This window comes from Hibiscus syriacus, unplaced genomic scaffold (genome assembly GCF_006381635.1).
Source record: "Hibiscus syriacus cultivar Baekdansim isolate YM2019G1 unplaced genomic scaffold, ASM638163v2 tig00110637_pilon, whole genome shotgun sequence".
NCBI classification, from domain to species: Eukaryota; Viridiplantae; Streptophyta; class Magnoliopsida; order Malvales; family Malvaceae; genus Hibiscus; species Hibiscus syriacus.
Window position 1 is genome coordinate 5,478,845 of NW_024062808.1, and position 12,807 is coordinate 5,491,651.

The 12,807-nt window shown below is 34.5% G+C and overlaps 1 pseudogene; it reads left to right on the plus strand.

Moving 5' to 3' along the window:
* Positions 1-1,640: 1,640 nt before the first annotated feature.
* Positions 1,641-11,848, plus strand: LOC120136928 (annotated as a pseudogene).
* The last annotated feature ends 959 nt before the right edge of the window (positions 11,849-12,807 follow it).

The window sequence follows — 12,807 nt, forward strand, 5'->3', positions numbered from 1 at the left end:
GGGTTTATATTGGTTCAATAGGTAAGGGATGAAAAAGGTTGGCCAACCATGTATAGGGATGGCAACGGGCCGGGTTCGGGCCGGGTATTGGTCCCCCCGTCCCCGTCCCCGTTTAAAAAACCGGTACCCGTCCCCGTTTAAAAAACCGCGGGGATTTAAACGGGGATCCCCGTCGGGTAATCGGGGAAAACCGCGGGGAAACGGGTATCCCCGTTTAGCATAAACGGTTATTTAAACGGGTATTGGGCCGGGTATTGGGTCGGGTATTGGGCCGAGAATCGGGTCGGGTATATATATATATATATTTAAATTAAATATATAAATATATATTTTTTATTTAAATTAAATTTATTAATATTATATATATAAATAATTATTTTAATATTTATCGGGTCGGGTATCGGGGCGGGTAATCGGGGCGGGTAATCGGGTAATCGGGGCGGGGATTACCAAACCCGTCCCCGTCCCCGTTTAAAATAAATGGGTTTTCCCCGTCCCCGTCCCCGTCCCCGTTTATCATCCCCGAACCCGACCCGTTTAATTCGGTTTTCGGTTTTCCCCGTCGGGTTCGGGTTTTTTTTGCCATCCCTAACCATGTAGACCACCCTTCTAATGTAGGTGAAGAGTGAATGGATGATCATTTATTTTCTATTAAGTTTTTGCCCTTAAATTATAAGTTATCCAGTATCATAAAATTATGTCCTTACAACAATTGTAGCCATGATTATTCATATTATGCTAATGCCTTTGAACTTAATAAACTTGGTCCATTGCCGCAATGAACAATCAACACAAAGAAATTCATTTCATTCTTTCAATCCACCAACAATAAAAGTTGAGAGAAAAGGAGTGTTAAAACCATATGATCACCAATGCACATTACTCCCGGGATTCCAATCACACCTAGATGCTTAAATCCAAACAATTCATGTTCAATCAAAGAAAAAGATGAAAACTTGAACATTAAAATGTACCTGGCTGAAGTAGAAGCAGAGGGCTGAGTCAGCCTTGAAATTCTAGAAGGCAATAGTCATGGCTGAGGGCTTTGTAACTGAACCATTTTCCCCCCTTTTATGGATCAAAAGAATTGAAAAAAAAAACATTTTTTTGAAGAAATAGACAAAAAGTGAAACGAATTAGATTGTAGGAAAAGTGGGAACTACATGGATTTAAAATTTTTATGGAAAAAGCTAAAGAAAAAGATGGGAAAAGAAGGAAAATGGTATGAACCCCACTTGTCCACTCCATTACTGACCTCTCATCTATTCCATCCTTGTTTCTCTGCTTTGGTAATGCATTCACGTTGACACAATATAGTTTTAGACTAAAAGTTGCATTTCATACGGGAAAACCCGTTGACACATGTATTATCCAAAGGATTCGAAAACAGCATATGCCAAAAGGTATTGTATGTGTTAATGGATATAAAATAATAATTGATATGAAAATGTATCAATAACTATGTTTTGAATAGATTGAGATCATCGTTTCCTTGACTACCCAAAATTATTCTCTGTTAAGAAATCAAATCTCCAAATATATGTAATTATTTATTTATTTTTTCAGTTTCTCCATCCTAATTTCTGATTTATTTCCATTTCAATTTTCCAGGAAACAGTTTTTCGCGGTAAAACCCTGTTCCCCGGAAAAACCAAAGGAAATAAAATCCGGGTCGAATTTTCCATTGGGCCAAACAGAGGCGTTTGTGAATGGGGCAACAACAATCGAAAGATGAAATGCTATACAATCAAGTGAATTACGGTAACGTTGAAGGGATTAAATCTCTTTTCCGTGAAGGCGCCAGCCTTGAGGTATCAAATAAGTATCTTTTTTCCTCTCGTATTTGATTACTTTGATCGAACAATTAATCTTATTTCTTCTTCTTTTTTTGGTTGTGGATTGACAGTGGATTGATAAAGAAGGGAGAACACCCTTGATATTGGCTTGTTGAATCCATCGCTTATTGATGTAGCCCAAACTTTAATCGAACTCGGCGCCAATGTTAACACTTATCGTCCAGGTTTCGCTTTTATTGATTTAGTTTTGTTTAATATGAATCTGAATGTTCATTAGCTGGGAAGTAACAGCAGAAATGTATGAATCTGAAGGAATTTTTTTGTTTAATTTCCCTTTTTTGACCTGGTAATTTCTTTGCCATTAATGATACTGGTTTAAGATAAGCTTTTGGGGACTTTGTTAAATGAATTTTATGAACTGATTTTAGTTTTGGGATTATAATCTGTGTTTAGGTCACCTTTGTGGGACTCCATTACACCACGCAGCAAAGAGGAGCCTTCTAAATACAGTCAAATTACTTCTTTCCCGTGGAGTTTGTGTGTTTACCTATTTCTTTAATTCGGTGTGAAAACCAAGTTATCTACTTGAACTGTGTAGAGTTGTCTTATGAGCGACTGGTTCCAAATTTCAGCAAATCCATTGGTTATGAATGATGATTATCAAACGCCTCTGGATGTTGCTAGGGTGAAAGGAAATATCAATGTTGTGTGAGCTATCGAGGTATAGAATGGAAGTAATAACCTTCCGACAGCTTCGAAATGACATTTTTCTTTCCTTTTTGATGTTGTGCAGGAGCACATATGATTATTCTCTTGTTGGATTCGAGAGTTTTCTGGGTCGGGATTCATCAAAATGTTTGTTCCTCAACTGGTTTCAAGAAAAGCGTGGGTATTAGTATTCAGTATTCTTTTTCTTAATCTCGGTTGTTTTTTGCTTGTTAGTATAAACCTTGATTTGCTATCAATCAGTGGCATTTTCTTGTTTTGAAAGAAATTGTGTTCTCTTCTTAATGCATTGCTTGCAGTTGGGTCGCTGTTCTACAGACTGCTTCGCGTAATCATACAAGGCCTCTCAAGTTGGGGATGGCCATGTACTCCACTTTGCAGGTATTGCAATTAATCCACAAGCTTGTCTTAAACTGTCCTGATGAATCTGATCATCAAAATAGTTTCAGCTTTCTTAAATACTTAGTATTATGGTATCATGTGTATGAATAACGAGTTTAATTACTATTTATCAGTAATTGTATTATATATAAAAACTATATATAGGCTTTAATTGTTCAGCTTAGTGAGTCAATACGTAACTGAGATAAGAAAAGTTCAGATACTACTTGATTTGTAGATCACAAACATTAAAAGAGAATGTGCCAGATTGAATAAATTCGAGTGTGCAAATTTGTGTAACTGTTTCCATTGTTTGTTGTTCTGTTTCTGTTTTATACAATTGAACTTTACTTCTTCTCGAGTGATTTTCCACCACTTATTTGTGTAATTGGTGAAATACCAGGATGCTCAACCGCGCTTAGTTATTCCACTGTGGAAAGCTAATTTGGATGAACCAAAGCTGAATCAGCCAGATCCTTCAGCGACAATTGTCGATAACTCAAGCAGTAATTTCTGTGACCGATATTGTTGATAATACTCAAATTAGGTTATCCCATTAGTATTAGAAATTTGCTAAATTAGGTTATCCCACTAGTATTAGAAATGACGATTTTGCCCTCACTATTTAGCCTATAAATAGTGAGCAATTTCTTTCATTTTGATACATCCCAAGCAAACATTTGCTTTGAAATACTCGTCTCTTTTGAGTGTTGTTTGAGTTGAGAGGAGCAATACCACCAAGTTCACTCCAGTTTTCGGGTGTACGAATTCATGGAGAACCGTGTTAACCTCAGGGGGATGTTCGTCCATTGTAGCGATTACACACATCGAGGCGAATTTGCTTCTAAGGTAGTGGATTACCACGACACGATTATCATTCTGATTGATTATTTTATTTAATATTTTACAGTCAGTGATAACGCCTCATTTTGTAGCAGCCTATTTTTCCAACAATTTAGAAGCAAATTTATACTGCTGATATGCTCGAACATAGTTGAAATTCAAACAAGATGTGGGCTTTGAACAAGCAAATTTAGTAGCAATACTGACAACAGGATGGTTGCAATTTTGGAGAATCATGAAGATGATGATGTTGAACGAGAAGATTCTTCAAACCGAATAGTTGTTAAATTCGAAAGATTCAAAAGAGATGATGGTTCAGATGAAGTGATTGTCATGATGGATATTGGGGTCATGCTGATTAAAAATGATGATGCAAAGAATGAAGTACCATGCATGGTGAGGATGAACAAGTCTATTTGGAAATTATGATTCTACCTGCGAAGTCAGATTACTTAGACTTGTTGTCTGTTAAATCATGTTTTTTTTACATGAATTAGATTGCATGAGCCTTTAAGATAGTCTTTAAAACTTAGTGGATACTATGAAATGAGATAAAATCACTAGTAAAGACTAAGGTAGTACTACTAAGGCTAAGGTGGTAGTGTGAGTCCAAAATATATATGCTTAATGAGATACTATTGTGAGTAAAAGTATCAATCATAATTATTTAAAGAGATCTTATTTAAAGAAAGAGAAAATTCACAAATGATTTATTGGAAAGTAGTGTGATGAATATGAAAATGCATCTCTAGGATTGGTTCTATGAAGACTTGGTACTTAAGCGTGCCTAGTGCACCACCTCTTTTTCATAGAAACCTACCTGGTGCATTGTTCATTACTATGCTCACTATTCCAATTTATAAAATACTATGACAAGATAAAAACTCTTAAAAATTAGTGTAGAAGTTAAAAGAGTAGAAATTAATTTGGTTGAGTGAAATACCAAATTTAGTCATAGTAAATAAAATATATGATTATCTCTTTAAGGCTAATATGTTTAATATCATGAATGAGAATATGATAGACTTTATTGCTACTAAAAGCGTGTTGTAGCTATTAAATCTCTTTAAGTGATTTCCTAAGTAGAGGAAAGAAAGAGATTATCTATTTCAGAATTTGTATTAAAATCTCTTGTTTTAAACTTGAGATTATTTTTTCCTGATGTTAGGAAAAAATTGAAATTCATTTTGAATGAGAAAAAGTCATAAAGAATTTCATAATGGTTTATGCATTTAATCGTAATGATTTGTAACTTCTCAAAACTTTGAGAATATAATTATGTGTAAACAAAACTTGAGTTTGTTAAAATATAGTTTTATGGCTAAAACTAATAACAAACTTTACCCTAGTATGATTGAGTATTTGTTTACACATTGTTCAAGACACTTATGGATATCCTAAAATGTTAGAAATGTAGGGGTGTCTTAAAATGTAGATTAAATGCATAAACTCAAATAGAAAATATTCTATCCACTTCTAGTATTCCTACTAGGTCTTCTCAAGAAATTGATTTCGAGCCTAGAAGAAGTAAATGCTATTTGGACCAAATTTTATCACTTCCTTTATTTCTGAGATAAATGATTTAGACTCTCTTTCTGATCATATAGCTTAATATATATGAGGATCCTAAAAAAGCTATAAGATCTATCGATGCTAGTTTCTAGAAAAGCGCTCTATTGATGATGAACTAGAATCGGTAATGTCTAATCATACTTGGGAATTAGTTGATTGCCTAGAGGATTTAAACCAATCTGTAGCAAATGAATCTTCCGGAAGAAAATGAGACCAGATGGTTGATCCAGTGGTACAAGGCAAGGCTAGAGTTCACTCAAAAGTTTGGTTTTGACTACTTTAATACATACTCTCCCGTTACGAAAATCTCAACGATTCATGCATTATTTGCACTAGCCTCTATTCATAAGTTGCAGGTACATCAAATGGATGTTAAGACTACATTTTTTAATGGGAATCTAGATGAGGAGATTTATATGGAGCAACCACTAGGTTTTAAAGCACCTGGTATGGACGACAAAGTCTGTAGATTTAAAAAGTCACTTTATGGGCTTAAGCAGGCTTCTAAATAGTGGTATGAGAAATTTCATAAAACTATTATTAGTTTTGGTTTTGTTGTGAATGATTCGGATGATTTTGTGTATTCGAAGATGTTTGGCACTGAATGTGTCATCATAAGTCTATATGTTGATGACATGTTGATTTTAAGTTCTAAATATTGAGTTCATTAACAATGTTAAAAGTTTATTGTCCACTAAGTTTGAGATGACAGATTTGGGAGAAGTCAATGTAATCTTAGGAGTCAAAGTTACCAAAACTGAAAAGGGATTTTCTTTAAATCAAGCACATTATATAGAGAAAGTGCTAAAGAAATTTAACAGTTTTGATGTCATCCCTGTTTGAACTCCTTATAACCTTAGCATACATCTCTTTAAGAATAAAGGAAGTAGTGTTTCCCAAAAAAATATACTAAATTAATCAAAATCTTAATGTTCTTAATGAACTATACTAGGCTTGATATTGCTTAAGTTGTGAGTAGACTGAGTAGATATACTCATAATCCGAGTGGTGAACACTGGATTGCTTTTAGATGCTTACTGAAGTATCTTAAGGGTACTTTGGATTAGGAACTTGAGTTTGTTGGCTTTCCTGCGGTACTGGAAGGATATTGTGATGTCATCTGGGTTTCTGATAATGATGAGGTAAGTTCTACTAGCGGTTATGTTTTTACTTTAGGTGGAGCATCATTCTCATGGAAATCATCAAAGCAGACTTGTATTGCTCGTTCTACCATAGAGTCAGAGTTTATAGTTCTTGACCTAGTTGGGCAAGAAACCGAGTGACACAGAAGTTTGTTAGCAGATATTCCGTTGTGGGGAAGACCAACTCCTTCGATTTCTTTGTTGTGTGATTCACAAGCTGTGATATGTGTGTCTAAGAACCAAGCTTACAATGGTAAGAAGAGACACGTTCGCATAAGACATGAATCAGTTAGACACTTAATAAAAAATGGAGTGTTCTCTTTAAAGTATGTGAACTGGGAAAGAAACCTAGTAGATCATTGGTCATATATTCGTCGAGGGGGATGAGTCTAAAGCCCATTGGTTGAGGAATTCATGGTGGATACCCAACTTAGTGGATACTATGAAATGAGATAAAATCACTAGTAAAGACTAAGGTAGTACTACTAAGGCTAAGGTGGTAGTGTGAGTCCAAAAATATATATGCTTAATGAGATACTATTGTGAGTAAAAGTATCAAGCATAATTCTTTAAAGAGATCTTATTTAAAGAAAGAGAAAATTCACAAATGATTTATTGGAAAGTAGTGTGATGAATATGAAAATGCATGTCTAGGATTGGTTCTATGAAGACTTGGTACTTAAGCGTGCCTAGTGCACCACCTCTTTTTCATAGAAACCTACCTGGTGCATTGTTCATTACTATGCTCATTATTCCAATTTATAAAATACTATGACAAGATAAAAACTCTTAAAACTTAGTGTAGAAGTTAAAAGAGTAGAAATTAATTTGGTTGAGTGAAATACCAAATTTAGTCATAGTAAATAAAATATATGATTATCTCTTTAAGGCTAATATGTTTAATATCATGAATGAGAATATGATAGACTTTATTGCTACTAAAAGCGTGTTGTAGCTATTAAATCTCTTTAAGTGATTTTCCTAAGTAGAGGAAAGAAAAGAGATTATCTATTTCAGAATTTGTATTAAAATCTCTTGTTTTAAACTTGAGATTATTTTTCCTGATGTTAGGAAAAATTGAAATTCATTTTGAATGAGAAAAAGTCATAAAGAATTTCATAATGGTTTATGCATTTTAATCGTAATGATTTGTAACTTCTCAAAACTTTGAGAATATAATTATGTGTAAACAAAACTTGAGTTTGTTAAAATATAGTTTTATGGCTAAAACTAATAACAAACTTTACCCTAGTATGATTGAGTATTTGTTTACACATTGTTCAAGACACTTATGGATATCCTAAAATGTTAGAAATGTAGGGGTGTCTTAAAATGTAGATTAAATGCATAAACTCAAATAGAAAATATTCTATCCACTTCTTCTAGTATTCCTACTAGGTCTTCTCAAGAAATTGATTTCGAGCCTAGAAGAAGTAAAATGCTATTTGGACCAAATTTTATCACTTCCTTTATTTCTGAGATAAATGATTTAGACTCTCTTTCTGATCATATAGCTTAAATATTATATGAGGATCCTAAAAAAGCTATAAGATCTATCGATGCTAGTTTCTAGAAAAGCGCTCTATTGATGATGAACTAGAATCGGTAATGTCTAATCATACTTGGGAATTAGTTGATTGCCTAGAGGATTTAAACCAATCTGTAGCAAATGAATCTGCCGGAAGAAAATGAGACCAGATGGTTTGATCCAGTGGTACAAGGCAAGGCTAGAGTTCACTCAAAAGTTTGGTTTTGACTACTTTAATACATACTCCCGTTACGAAAATCTCAACGATTCATGCATTATTTGCACTAGCCTCTATTCATAAGTTGCAGGTACATCAAATGGATGTTAAGACTACATTTTTTAATGGGAATCTAGATGAGGAGATTTATATGGAGCAACCACTAGGTTTTAAAGCACCTGGTATGGACGACAAAGTCTGTAGATTTAAAAAGTCACTTTATGGGCTTAAGCAGGCTTCTAAATAGTGGTATGAGAAATTTCATAAAACTATTATTAGTTTTGGTTTTGTTGTGAATGATTCGGATGATTTTGTGTATTCGAAGATGTTTGGCACTGAATGTGTCATCATAAGTCTATATGTTGATGACATGTTGATTTTAAGTTCTAAATATTGAGTTCATTAACAATGTTAAAAGTTTATTGTCCACTAAGTTTGAGATGACAGATTTGGGAGAAGTCAATGTAATCTTAGGAGTCAAAGTTACCAAAACTGAAAAGGGATTTTCTTTAAATCAAGCACATTATATAGAGAAAGTGCTAAAGAAATTTAACAGTTTTGATGTCATCCCTGTTTGAACTCCTTATGACCTTAGCATACATCTCTTTAAGAATAAAGGAAGTAGTGTTTCCCAAAAAAATATACTAAATTAATCAAAATCTTAATGTTCTTAATGAACTATACTAGGCTTGATATTGCTTAAGTTGTGAGTAGACTGAGTAGATATACTCATAATCCGAGTGGTGAACACTGGATTGCTTTTAGATGCTTACTGAAGTATCTTAAGGGTACTTTGGATTAGGAACTTGAGTTTGTTGGCTTTCCTGCGGTACTGGAAGGATATTGTGATGTCATCTGGGTTTCTGATAATGATGAGGTAAGTTCTACGAGCGGTTATGTTTTTAGTTTAGGTGGAGCATCATTCTCATGGAAATCGTCAAAGCAGACTTGTATTGCTCGTTCTACCATAGAGTCAGAGTTTATAGTTCTTGACCTAGTTGGGCAAGAACCGAGTGACACAGAAGTTTGTTAGCAGATATTCCGTTGTGGGGAAGACCAACTCCTCCGATTTCTTTGTTGTGTGATTCACAAGCTGTGATATGTGTCTAAGAACCAAGCTTACAATGGTAAGAAGAGACACGTTCGCATAAGACATGAATCAGTTAGACACTTAATAAAAAATGGAGTGTTCTCTTTAAAGTATGTGAACTGGGAAAGAAACCTAGTAGATCATTGGTCATATATTCGTCGAGGGGGATGGGTCTAAAGCCCATTGGTTGAGGAATTCATGGTGGATACCCAACTTAGTTATCTAAGTTCCATGTGGTCAAACGAAACAATGGAAAGACTCGCAGTGCACATTTCTACTGCCTATCCCTATGATGCATAATGTGTATGCCTAGGATGAGCTTAATTGCTCTTAATAAATTCATAGCTCAAGCTTTCGGTGGTCTTAGTGAGAAATACTTGATGAATTTATCGATTTTGGCTGAATATCTATTCTTAATAAGTTCATAACCCAGAGTTGAGTAGGTAGTTCTAAATCGCGAAGGACTAGATGAACTTACCGCTTGAGATGATGAGTTTTATTAAACTCTTAATGAATTCAAACCTAAGAGTTTGGGAGTTCCTAGTGAGAAGGATATATTGAATTCACCGAATTCCGAGGTTGAATATTTATTCTTAATGATTTCTTATCCCAGAGTTTGGGTGGTTCATTTTTAATGAACTTGAAGAAAGTCACCATACCCTTTGTGAGGTTGAGCTATTATAAAAGCTCTTTGTTGAGATAAACTTGATGAAATAACCTACGTAAGTGAGAAGGATTAGCCACCTTCTATGAAAAACGTTGGGCTATTTTTCTAGTACACTTATTAGATTCCTGAGGAAAGAGGGCTAAACATATATACGCTTTTGTATATACTCTTTGTAGACACATCAAGGACTTTGGTGGATGAACGGGTTAGTTGTGTGTTATGATTTTACCCCTATCTTAGAAAGTTCAATACTAGTTTCACTTATCTAAGAGAAGGATTGCTCATCATCACTATGTACTAGTTATAGGTACGTTCACTAGTGCTTAAGCAACTAATCTCGCTATTGCTCTTCTCGGGTTTTAACTTCATTCCTCTCATCTTTATGAAAGAATTCTTTCGCATTAGTAGGGGAATATTGATAATGCTCAAATTAGGTTATCCCACTAGTATTAGAAATATGCTAAATTAGGTTATCCCACTAGTATTGGAAATGACGATTTTGCCCTCACTATTTAGCCTATAAATAGTGAGCAACTTCATTCATTTTGATACATCCCAAGAAAACATTTGCTTTGAAACACTCGTCTCTTTTGACTGTTGTTTGAGTTGAGAGAAGAGCAATACCAACAAGTTCACTCCAGTTTTCGGGTGTACGAATTCATGGAGAGTCGTGTTAACCTCAGGGGTTTGTTCGTCCATTGTAGCGATTACACATATCGGGGCGAATTTGCTTCTAAGGCAGTGGATTACCACGACACGGTTATCATTCTGATTGATTATTTTATTTAATATTTTCCAGTCAGTGCTAACGCCTCATTTTGCAGCAGTCTATTTTCCAACAGATATTACTAGTTCTCAATCTTTTCTAGCTATGTTATGGAAATTAGAATCAGATTTGATTGTTTAGTTGCCAATATTTGATTGATTTTATCTTCATGAATGGCCTCGAGAAGTGGGAGTTGGAGGTGAAGTACTCACACCTCCTGAGAGGCAATGTTTAAGCATGGTATTATCAGTTATTTAGAGAACCCCCTGAATTTGACTGAAGTTCCATGAAAATATGATAAAACTATATTTTTTTCACTATTGGAGATCGTCGGGACTCTAAATTGCAGCCTCCCCATTCTTCGGATCACTAGGTTTAGTTTCCCGCAGTGGCTGCTTCACCAATAATTTTGTGAAAACCGGTTATTAACTTTGATGCTTGGACATTACCTTTATTTGTTTCAGTTCTTGGATGATAAATGCGTGTTTTCTTCCTTGCAATTCACGTCAACATGGCTTCGTTCTTTTCCAGAAGCACAAATTAAACTTGTGCCTCGTAAAGAAAATGGCATGCAGCAGCTTCAGTGGTTCTGTGATGCAAGCAAAGGAATTCCAAAGGTATTTTTCATCAAATTTCCCTTTAGAGATCTTCTGGCAATGAAGCTAGTGCATTTTCTGGTTGGGATACCGGTCACAGCAGTTCAGTAGCATCAACGACATTTTCACCTTCAAAAGCAATCAGCGAATGGACATTGATCGAAGCCGACTCCGGTAGCAGTTCAACCGAGCACACCGAGATCTAAAATAATGAAATTTCTACTGTCCATACGACAATGCAAACCTCAGACTTTGTCCCATCAGCTCCACCAGCACCTGCCATAGATGATTTTAGAAGACGGTCCGATTCAGTACCTGTCGATTCCTAGTGCTGCTCAAACAAAACAATGCAGGCGGCTTCCAACATGTACAATACGTTAGGATGCTCCATCGGAAGCCGCCTGTATCCGAGTGGCCATGTCACCAGATGTATGTCGTGTTTGAATGAGATCAAAGCCAAGAAATGGGGTTGCCCCCGCTGTTGTGCCGAGATTCAGCAGGTTATAAAGCTTTATGGTGTTTGACTTTCACATCCGAATCAGTGTTATATGTACATGTTGGAATGGTTTCTGCACATGGAGCAAGTTTGTTTCTTGTTTTGAGCTCATGCTATTTGCGTTTTAAACTATATTTAACCAATTTTACTTGAAAACAGTCATTTAACGTATAAATACTGTAAAAATAAATGTGTATAGATAGGTATATTCTCAAATAATACTTCACTCTTAAATATTTATCATTCAAAAATCCTTATCCAGATGCCTTGATTTATTAGAAAAATATAAAATAAAGTTTATATAAATTACTTATTTGAATTTTAAATAGTACTGTAATACCCAAATTTTGGTTAGTTACCAAAACATAAGTTTCGAAAGTTTAGTTGTCAAAGTATAAAGTTTAGAAAAGTTTAGGGACCAAAAAAATAACTTTCCCAATAAAATTCTTCCATAAATGAATAGATTATCCCCAAGAATGAGATTTTTTTGGGAATCACAATTTCGGTACAGGATTTGTATTAAAGGCTATAAGGCAATAAAGTTCGGTATAGAATTGGATAATCGAATCAGAATTTTACGAAAATTTGAAGTATGATAGATAAATGTTGAAAATATTATTTTCAAATTTTAGAACAGTGAAACTTAATGTGGATCAGTGGAATTGAAGTCATTTTTATATAGTTAGTCGAAATTGGAAAATTTATTGACTAAATTGTAGTTTTCAAAAATTTGCAAGGTAAAAGGTGGAAAGTTGATTTTTATTTATTCATCTTTGACTTTGAATATGATATAGATAAGATGGTTTCATGGATGATGTTATAGCAATGGAAAAGTGGAAATTATCATATTTTGGTAAGGTTAAAATGATAATTTCTAATTAAATGAATTTAAATTCATTTATATTAAATTAAGAAAAGTGTATATGTTAATTATGAAGAGAAAACAAGAATTGTCAGCCCCTCTTCATGCTCAAGTCGTGCACCCCA